The sequence below is a fragment of the Triturus cristatus genome, chromosome 2_1 (genome assembly GCF_964204655.1).
Source record: "Triturus cristatus chromosome 2_1, aTriCri1.1, whole genome shotgun sequence".
Lineage (NCBI taxonomy): Eukaryota > Metazoa > Chordata > Amphibia > Caudata > Salamandridae > Triturus > Triturus cristatus.
This window is the reverse complement of record NC_140581.1, coordinates 891,749,305-891,760,885: the sequence shown is the minus strand read 5'-3', so window position 1 is coordinate 891,760,885 and position 11,581 is coordinate 891,749,305.

Below are 11,581 nucleotides of genomic sequence, written 5' to 3'. Positions count from 1 at the left end.
TGAATCTTTGGGCAGCCTATGGAGATCAAAAAGCTTCGACAGATGGGATCTCATTGGCATTACGCAAATCAAGGACCTCTGGGGAGAAGGGGGGGTTAAGTCTTTCAACAAATTACAGACTGAACATGACCTAGCTGCAACAGAATACTTCCGATATGCCCAAATCCTACACTCGCTCCGAACGCATCTACCGGCAGGCACAACACCTCCTGAAGCCACGCCATTAGAGGACAGAATCCTGGATGGCCACCTTCCCGAAAAGACGATTTCCCTAATATATAAAAAACAGATAAATAATATGAATGACCCCCTCCAGGTATTAGGGGAGAAGTGGACGGGAGAAGGGATTGAGATAGATGACGAAGATTGGCAAGGGGCGTTTTCATCTCCTAGAGTGGTCGCCATACCGGCATGCCTTTGACTGGTACAATTAAAAATCCTTCACCGTGTGTACATCACTGGGCCACGCTTGATCCACATGGGGGTCACTGACAAAGGGGACTACAGGAGAGGATGCGGTCAGCTAGGAACCTTTTTCCACATTATATGGGAATGCAAGTTTGTTAGCGCCTTTTGGTACGAGATACACGAGGTAATGTCCGCAGTACTCCATACCCGTCTTTTGCCGGAGGTGAGACGTTGCCTCCTCAACATATGGGAACCCACAGATCTTAACACTCACCAGACACCATGGGCGACCCTGGAATTCATGATTGCCAAAAGAAACATTGCACAATTGTGGGGAGCGGCTAAACCACCGGCGTTAGAGTCCTGGGAGAGAGATCTCGACTGGTGTATGTTTTGGCGAGAAGACGACGTACGTCGCTAGGGGTAGCCCCAAAAAATTGACACATATCTGGAGCCCCTGGAATAGCTATCGGGGTGAAATCTGTACACCGCTGAAATGCTCTGAACCGAATACCCCCCTCACCCTGTGATGTTTCCTTCTTATGTTGTAATGTAATCCTTATCATCCACATACCGTTTTTAATTTTTCCTCAGTTTCTGTGACCTCTGTATTGTTGTATGAACCGATGATTGTTTCAATAAAAAAATAATTATTAAAAACATAAAATGCAAGCCGGAGCTCTTTTCAGAGTTCAGGTCCAATTTGGGAGAAAATGAACTGAGATGTTAATAAGTACTTATGAAGCACAGCTTGTTATAGGTCTCCTTGTCTTGTCCTTGATGTATGTGAACCCTATTGAGGCAGCAGAAATGTCAATTTGGAAACAATTCTGCATTAAGATTCAAGTTTGGAATCATTTCCATTAGGAATAAATAGTATCAGACTTTTTTAATAAGTTTACAAGGAAAATGAGGGGACAATGAGACACTTTATAAAAAAGATACTTGACAGAGAGATACTAGGGGCGCTGGCAATAACTATAAAGTTGCTCCGTGCAGTAAAAGAAAGTGCTCAAGTGTAAAGAGCTGTGAGAAAAGTACTCGAAAAGTAGTGACACAGAATAAAAAGAGAATGGATATTGTTGAAACAAATAGATTGGTTATGATTCACCGTCCTATAAAGCCTGGCCACAATCACAATACATAGTCAATTAATTGTACTTTTTGATTTTGCAAAAAACTAATTCTTGCATAGCACGTCATTGAAAAAAAGAAAATAGGGTCCAGGCTAAATTGAAAGGGCGTCGACGTTTCGACCCGACTTTTGGCCACAAGGGTAATTCAAGCCTCGGACCTCCATCAAATGGTAATCCAGTACCTGTATTTTGGCGACGGGTACATGATTAAACTTTACAAATAATTCGGGTTGCTCCTTTTCTGTCCTGAAGAAGATCCGCAAGGCCGAGGCTTGAATTACCCTTGTGGCCAAAAGTCGGGTCGAAACGTCGACGCCCTTTCAATTTAGCCTGGACCCTATTTTCTTCTTTTCAATGACGTGCTATGCAAGAATTCGTTTTTTGCAAAATCAAAAAGTACAATTAATTGACTATGTATTGTGATTGTGGCCAGGCTTTATAGGACGGTGAATCATAACCGATCTATTTGTTTCAACAATATCCATTCTCTTTTTATTCTGTGTCACTACTTTTCGAGTACTTTTCTCACAGCTCTTTACACTTGAGCACTTTCTTTTACTGCACGTTCCACCTGGAGCAACTTTATATTTAATGATTGACGTCTAGAATCTTGATAAAATGTACTTTTGAATAATATACTATTGACCAAATAAAATTGTGAGGTGATCAAACGTATGGGTTCTTGCACTCCCTTTGTCTCATAGAACAAGATATTGAATATTTTGAATTATTATCAAATTGTATTTAAATATTGAATTGAGTTTTGCTTCTTTAAATAAGGTCTAGGACCATTGTATTTTGTATTACAAATGTACCCAGGTCCACGACCACTTCAGGGTTACCCCATTTTTGTAATGGCAATAACTATAGTACCATTTTTTGGAGCAACAGGTCTATTGGGAGAAGAATGTGTATATTTTTACGGTATGTCAAAGTTGAACGACAAGTAAAAATGCTGAGACGCAGAGATGTATCGTTTGTACTAGAATTAATGAGATTATGTTTGCTCTGGTCTGAACACACGTTGACATTGTTCTTATTAGCAACAAAAATATTGTATGAACATGGATCACGAAATACATTGGTATCATCATTGCTGATGTCAGCGCTGCTGTGCAGGCACAAGTTACGGTATACATTGCATTGACAGGTATTACGCTGGTACAAGCTGTGGCATACATTCACATTGCATTCACTGATATTGCCGTTGTCATGCCTGCACATATCATGACATTCATTGCCATCGTATTCACCCATCTCAACATACATGTAAATGTATTATACAATATTTCACAACAAACCAGCAGTTCCGAAAGCATTAATGAGTTACTGCTTTGTAATTCTGAAATGTGATGGAAGTAAAGATTTTTATTAGGGTCAGTGATGTGCTAATGATAATTAATTGCTGAAACCTGATTTCCACAGATTTTTGTTTGTAGTTAGTTTTACTGGATATAACTACACATCTGAAAATGTAGTGGCCATTTCAATGCAAAATATGCTGTTTGTAAGTGACAGTCACTATCATACCATGCTATAGTAATATATTTGGGACAGTAAGGCCCAAAATATATCACCGGCTACATAAAACATCCTTATTACTCTCCTACTGAATGGATGTGGCTCATTTGCTACACTTGTTCTTTGTGTGACACTTGAACTTTTCACAATTCCCATGACATCGGTGATGGCTTTGGCCAGTGTCCTTCATCTATTGGCTCTCTTCACTTTGACTGCACAAAGCCTGAGTACATTGTTCACATAAATTGAAATATAAATATTTTATTTTCAGTAAAACATCTGTTCCAGCATGTGTTTTATTTTGTATATTAACTTTAAATACTAGCTATTAATTGTAACTGCACTTTGGGTGCCTAGTTAAATGATAATTTATTGTCAGTCTTCTTTTTTAAGCTTGCTTTACTAAAGTGTTTAAGTGACATTGTAACTGTGTGGTAGTCTGCAATTTGAGTGTTTGATTAGGTGCTGATTTATGTTTGTCTACTCCACAAATAATAATACACATGGCTTAACAGAAAGGCTTGTTATTTGAAAATATCACAAATAAAATGGGCACATAAATGAATCGTTTTGTTTTATTCTAAGAATATGGAAGCCATGTTTAAATTGCTGCATGTTTTCTTTTTTCTATTTATTTTTGTAGCATGTGCTTCCAATAAAAAAATAATAACAAAATAACTATTACAACCAGGCAGCCAAGGCCATATCTGTTGGCTTTTCCAAAGCTTATTTTTACTTCCAACTGGGTCACAAAATAAAGGCTTGATTTAAGGGCCATCAGCTCTCCTTCTGTTCACATATCAACCTGGCTGAGAGCTATCTGTAGCTTATCACCTAGATGGAAAGCAATCACTTCACAAGTACTTAAGAGAAACTGTGATTTATATATGCAGGTTCTTGACTTTGTTAAAACTCCTATATACAACAGATATGCATGCATTGTAAGAATGTCAGTTATATCTGTATATATGAGCAATTAAATAAATAATGGTTTAAACCACACTTAATGGATTATAATTATCAATCAATCAATCAATACATTTGTAGAGTGCACAACTGACCCGTGAGGGTCTCAAGGCGCTGGGGGGTTGGGGGGGCGGGAGTGCTGCTACTGCTCGAACAGCCAGGTCTTGAGGAGTCTCCTGAAGGCCAGTAGGTCCTGGGTCTGTCGTAGGCGGATGGGGAGGGTGTTCCAGGTTTTAGTGGCGAGGTGGGAGAACGATCTGCTGCCGGCGGTCGCTCATGCGGGGGACGGTGGCGAGGGCGAGGTCAGCGGAGCGAAGCTGGCGGTTCGGGGTGTAGAAGGTGAGTCGTTCGTTTAGGTACGCTGGTCCGGTTTTGTGGAGAGCTTTTTGAGCGTGGGTGAGGAGCTTGAAGGTTATCCTCTTGTTGACGGGGAGCCAGTGTAGGTCTTTCAGGTGGGCTGTGATGTGGCTGTGGCAGGGGATGTCAAGGATGAAGCGTGCGGAGGCGTTCTGTATGCATTGCAGGCGTTTCTGGAGTTTGGCTGATGTTCCTGCGTAGAGAGCGTTACCGTTGTCCAGTCTGCTGGTGACAAGGGCCTGGGTGACTGTCCTTCTGGTACCAGTGGAGATCCATCTGTAGATCTTGCGGAGCATGCGGAGGGTGTGGAAGCAGGAGGCGGAGACGGCGTTCACTTGCTGGGTCATTGACAATGCGGACTCCAGGATGACTCCCAGGTTGTGTGCGTGGTTAGTGGGCGTCGGTGCAGCTCCCTGTGCAGCCGGCCACCAGGTGTCATCCCAGGCGGAGGGGGTGGATCCGATGATGCGGACCTCCGTCTTGTCCGAGTTCGGTTTCAGGCGGCTGATCATCATCCATTCGGCAATGGCCTTCATTCCTTCGTGGAGGTTGGATTTGGCGGTGGGGGGGGCCTTGGTGAGGGAGAGGATCAGCTGGGTGTCATCGGAGTATGAGGCGATGTTGAGGTCGTGCGATCTGGCGATGTTGGCGAGCTGTGCCATGTAGATGTTGAAAAGTGTCGGGCTGAGGAACAATCCTTGGGGTACGCCGCAGATGATCTTGGTGTCTTTAGAGCGGAATGGGGTAGGCGGACACTCTGGGTTCTGCTGGTGAGGAAGGAGGTGGTCCAGTCCAGGGCTTTGTCGCGGATCCCTGCATTGTGGAGGCGTGTGCAGAGGGTGTGGTGGCAGACGGTGTCGAAGGCGGCCGAGAGGTCCAGGAGGATGAGGGCTGCGTTTTTTTCGTTGTCCATCATGGCTCTGATGTCATCGGTTGCGGCGATGAGGGCTGTTTCGGTGCTGTATATATGGCTCCACTCTTCCCAGTGTAGGGTGTCAGAGCGCTTGACATCACACGCAGAAATTATACAAGTGTGTAAATCAAAGTACAGGAAATGTTACATAAGACTTTGAGGGTTACAAGGTGTAGGAGTCACATATCCTTATTGGTAGGCATAATTTTTGTTAAGAGCAGTGGAGGCCGGCACAGGTAAGAGCAGTGGGCGGGCCGGGGGCGCGGGGAAGTCGACATATGATAGGATAAGTTAAATTCAATTTAAAAAGAATAAAAACACTTACCTTGCGCTCTTACCTGTGCTGGTCGCCACTGCTTAAGAGTGCACGATAGGGAGAAACTCAAAGTCAAGATTTAAAGCATAATATAGTTATGGAGGTTTATATACTAAGAAGAATTCATTACTACCCAAAGGAATCCCTTTTAGCAACTTTGGAATAGAAACGGTTTGAGCAACAACAAAAAAACAATATAGTTCAAAACCCATGCCGAACAGTTTGCATGCAGCTCTTTGATGCTGGTCCATGTAAAGTCGTGAGCTCTAGGTCCACATACTTTGTAAATGATGGACACAGCCACTGGGTGTATGTAATGCATAGCACTGTTCACGAGCACATGCACTTGAGCTTTTTTATTGGCAGGGACACCTGACCGGTGACGCCTGTGTTGGATGGGTGTGGGGTGTTTGCATGGGCTCGCCCACGTGGGAGTGGCTGGTATAACACTAGACTGTGTCCAGCAAGATACAACATTCGTCACAAATTTTATTAAAAACAAAAACAAAAAAAACGAAAGTCCAACCTGTGGAAAAGGAATGAAAAACAAGTAAAACAAATCAAGTCTCACAGCATTGAGAGGCAGTCCGCAGAACAGCGGTGTACAGGTGTAGCTGTGAGCACCTGGGCATCTTGGTACGCATCCATACTTTAACCAGATACCTCTGCAAATGAACATGGTGCCGACGAAGTCTGTACCCTTCAGCATCACATCAGTTGGGTAACAGTCCACCTATGTGATGTTGATCAGTCCAGCGGGCTCTCATTGTGATGCATTTGGTAATTAACAGTTCAAACTGGGTGCATCTGGAGCATCGGTGGAGTCCATTGTGAATGATTGATGATGTTGTTGCTTGATCTACTGAAGGCAGTCATAATATACTGTGACCTGTTGAAGTATCTGTTACTTGTCCTGGCTACCTCCTGAAATCCATCGTTGGGGCAAAGTCAAGCCGATCTTTTGGCTCAGTGGAGCCCCTTGGTTGAGTTGCCATGAGACTGCCTGTGGGCTGCATACGTGTCTGCATATGGACAGCCCAAGACCACCTTGGAGCCACTGCCTACTACTCCCGCGGATCTGTCTCTGTGACGTCACCTCACCCCGGTGGCTGGCTTGTGTTAGTATGTGCACTCAGATAGTGGTACAAGTCCTCATTCTTGGCCCCTTGTTAATTTCTCCTGTGCACCTGTGGTTGTCTGTTCTTTTGTGTGACAGGATTGTCACACTCCTTTTCTTCTTCAAAATGTGGCAGCATGCCACGCTATGTGGCGTCCAGCCACATGTCTTTTCTGCACATGGTGCCAAGTAGCGACGTGTTGTCAGCTCTTCTCACAGGGACCTCCTGCAACCTCCGTCGTGTCCATTCGACTGCGCATATTCTCCCGTCATGGGCCACTCACATGTCCGGTACTGTCTGTAGGACTGGGCATCTTCTCAAGTGTGTCTGCCATTGCTTTGATGAATGTGGTCTGCAATCCCTTCCATACCTTTCTTTTCCTTGTCAAGGTATTCCGGGTGCAATTCAGATTTGCTGTGGGAGGTGAGAGTCTTCTTTCTTTTATAGTGGTGGCAGCATTCCACTAGGGGACGTGTGACTCCTTTTGTGCCTTTAATGGGCCTAAGCATGACACAGTCTTGCAGTGTTGGGGGTACTTACTGAATAGTCTCTGGCCCACAGCAGGGTGGTGCTAGTGTAGTTAGGGTGAAAACAATTTCCTCCCTGCATTCAAGCCACACGTGGCTTCTCTGAGAACTCCTTCTGTGGGATTTCCTAGGTTCTTTGCTTTATTGATGGTGGGTAACATCCCTTCCGCCTCCTCTCCGCTTGAGGACACAGTGCTTGCTCCTTGAGACTGCACTGTCAGGGTACTGCATCCTGCCCAGGTTCATATGTGTTTGACAGGGTTGGTCACTTCGTGTGACACTATCCTTGATGAGCCAACAGTGACCATTCAGTGCTGGGGCAGATGGCTGGCACAGACTCCTTCGTTCAGCCATTCATTGTCTATGCACCCAAGTGAGTAAATGCTCAGTCTGTCTCATACCTTGCAAATGGTGGCTGCTCCTCTCTTGAGCTTCATGCCACGGATGATCAGAAAAGTTGCTCCTCCGCCACTCTGTTTTGAATGTAATGGCTCCAGTCTGTGCCGAGGCTTGTGCAGTGGTGAATGTAATGGTGCTGGCCAATGCAGCATGGCTGCTGTTAGAAACACACAGTCTCTTCAGGCAGTCATTGTGGGGGGCGCTGTTGTACCACGTGCCTGGCACAACCATGCACGTTCAGTGCCCCTGGTCAGCCTCTGCCTGGCTCAGCGCACAGGGGTCTTGGTGCTCCTTGGCAGCCGCAGTAGCCACTGGTGCATGGGAGACAGGGAGCTGTTCTTGCGGGTACTTGGGCTGCTATGGGGACAGGTGCTGTCTTTTGTCTGGGCCAGTGTTTCTGGCTCTACATCCTCCTCTCTTGCACTGGTGGCAAAGCAGCAGTGGCCTGTTGCCACTAGTGAAGCTTCTCAGTTCATGCAAAAGTACATAGTGGCTCCTCTGGTTCGTGCTTGACTTTGCGGTTGCAGAGCATACTGCTCTGTTGACTTTTCTGCTTTGGGCCTGGCTTTTGCTGGACTCTTGGCAACTTTCTTGGCTGAGAACCTGTGAGCTTCTTGGTGGCTCTTTGCTCCTGCTGGTCTCCTTCACTTTGAACTGCAGACTTTTATCCTCTGTTGCCAAAGCAACCGCTTTCCTTTCTTTCTTTAGAAGGGCGTGCCCTGGGGAGCTAGTGTCCCTTTGTGCAATGGTGGGACTTCTCACCTCTCGTGTTTGAAACCAGCTTCCTTTTGGTTTTCAATCAATCCGATGCCTGCCAGTATCTCCCCGCGCAGGTCATCAGTTCCAGTCCTTTTCAGTGTCTACCATGTCAGGCAGCTACCTGGCAGCATGCAGTGATATCAGATGATTCCCAGGGAGCATGGAACACTCTCACAGCAGTGTCTGCTCTACATGTCCTTTCATATGTGGTGGTGGCCTACTGCCAGAAGGGGTCACATGTTGCACTCAGCAGCAGTCTGGGCTGTTCCTCACCTTCTCAATGCTGTGAGCAATGCTAGCTCTCTAACACCAGGGTGGGAGGCAAACCAGTGAGTTTTCCTTCCTTCCTGCAGTAGCAACAAGTAGCCACCAGAAGCATGTAGTGCTATTCATTCCTTATCTCTTACACTCTTTGTGTTTCAGTGAGCCTCTTATATTGTTAGTGTTTGCTGCCTATGAGGTAATGGGACCCTACAGGCACATTGGTAATCAGGACGACTTGAAGTGTTATGTAATTCAATGCAGACTGTGTTGTGCTAAGGTGCAGTACCACAGTTGGCTGGTCTGTGGCACTGCAGCTACTCTTTTCAGTGCCATGGTAGCTGAGATTAAAAGCTCTCCCTTCCTCTTTGAGGGACAGCTCTTTGGCTTTCTGCATTCCTCTCAATCCTCGGGGCTTCTTCTCGAGTGACGCGCATCAATGGTAGTTACCAAGGCCAGGGTGAGGTGACCTCTAGGTGGCGTTCTGGCCACCACTAATGTTAAGCTGCTGCTGGGCACTGGCAATGTGTGTGGGTATGGGTCAGGTGGCTGCAGCTATGGATGAGGTGCAGCTCAATAACCGCTAGGTGGCACTGCAGTCACCCCTTCTCTTAGGCCGCGGTAGCTCTCCCTATGCTGCGGGCCTTGTTGCTTCAGCGAATCATAGGACATGAGGAGTCTCCGTTCTCTTCTCTTCACGGCAAGGCCAACGGGGCACCCCTTCTAGGGGTGATGTGCCCAATTCCACAGGCAGGCTGGAGCGACAACACAGATCTTGATGTCCCGCTCAGTCATGGAAAACTGCGAAGCGGCACGGCATGAGGTCAGACGAAACTCGTCGGCAATGTAAAGTTGTGGGCTCTAGGCCCAAATACTTTGTAAATGATGGATGCAGACACTGGGTGTATGGTGCTTAGAACTGGCCACGATCACGTGCACTCAGGTTTTTTTATTGGCAGGGTCACCTGACCGGTGACGCCTATGAGGGATAGATGTGGGGTGGGTGTATGAGCCTGCTCTCGTGGGAGTGGATGGTAAAACACTAGACTGTGTCCAACAGGACACAACAGTCCATAGCTCACTTGGAAGGACTGTGCTGGATTAGAAGAGAGAGGATGTGGCCTTGCGGTAAGGGCTGCCGACTTTGCTACTGAGGAACTAGGTTTGAGTCTCGGCGTTGCTCAGCATCATGTGATTCTGGGAAAATCACTTAATCACCGTGCCTACAAAAAAACAAGCATTGACATAGCCAAAAGGTCTCGCTTTTGGGACCTTATAAGTATTTAGTTATGCAGCACAATATCCTCGGTGCAACAACATTAATTGTTGCATGGCTAAACAGTTATAAGGTCCTAAAGGCGAGACCTATTGGCTATGCCAATGCTTGTTTGGTTATGGGTTTGCAACACTTAACACATAAGGACCTTCTCCTTCCTCGTCCAGTGGCTTGGAATAAACTTCATTTGGAGCTGCTCTCTATAGCGGCTACTGCCTTAAGAAAAGCTGGAAGCTGTGGCTCTTCCAGCAGGGCTAGGTGATCTCACTGCACATCACTGATGTCTGAAAGCTCACAGCTGGGACACTCTATGGAGTAGCTGTGCGCTTCAAGTCCCAAATCATTCATTCATTCATTCATTCAGAGGGCAAAGACAAACAGAGGGACACAGACAGTGAGGGGCAATGGGCACGTGGGCATTCCAGAGCGCATGCACAGTGAGGGGTACAAGCCGTGAGAACAGTGGGCATGCGGCCGTGGGAGCTGGGACAGGGCACACACACGGCGGCATAGCTAGAGAGTGGATGTAATAGGCAGTGTGAACATAAGAGACAAAGGCGACCATTATAAGCACGTGGAGGGGCAGGGAGAGGCACAGGCGGGCATGGGCAAAGAGAGGCTTCCAAACACTATGAGGCGAGGCAATGTGAGTTAACAGGTGCACAAATGATGCAGGTAGAATTGTATGCAACAGGACAGTGACAGGTTCGGGCAGAGCAGAGACAGGAACAAGTTCAGGCCGAAAGGAGGGAGTGACAGGTTCGGGCAGACAAGGGACAGTGATAGGTTTGGGCAGAACGGGGGAATCAGAGGTTCGGGCAGAAATAGGACAGTGACAGGTTAGGGGACAGCCGGGACAATGAGAGGTTCAAACAGAAAGGAGAAAGTGACAGGTTCAGGCAGAAAAGTGACAGTGTGAGATTCGGGCAGAACGGGGGCAATGAGAGGTTCGAGTAGAAATAGGACAGTGAGAGATTTGGGCAGAGCGGGGACTGTGAGAGGTTCAAGCAGAAAGGGGAAAGGGACAGGTTCAGGCAGAAAAGTGACAGTGTGAGATTCGGGCAGAGCGGGGGGCAATGGGAGGTTCAGGCAGAAATGGGGCAGTGAGAGGTACGGGCAGAACGGAGACTGTGAGAGGGTCAGGCAGAAAGGGGACAGTGAGAGGTTTGGGCAGAACGTTGGCATTGGGAGGTTCAGGTAGAAACGGACTGTGGTCTGGGTGGAGCTGCACACAGAGGGGTCATGGGGCGCAACCACTGGTGCATGCAGGGGGAAAAGAGGGCAATGACAAACAGAGGGACACAGACAGTGAGGGGCAATGGGTACGTGTGCATTCGAGAGCATGTGCACAGTGAGGGGTACAAGCTGTGAGAACAGTGGGCATGCGGCTGTGGGAGCTGGGAGAGGGCACACACACGGCGGCATCGCCAGAGAGCGGATGCTATAGGCAGTGTGAACATAAGAGGCAAAGGCGACCATTATAAGCACGTGGAAAGCCGATATCTCCCCGCAGCTTAAAAAGGCACAGATCCCTTTTATTCCACATTCCCAGGCTTAAATAAACTCCCATGTCATGCTGCAACTTAAACAGAGTGCGCATGAGGTGATAAAGAGGCGCATTCCA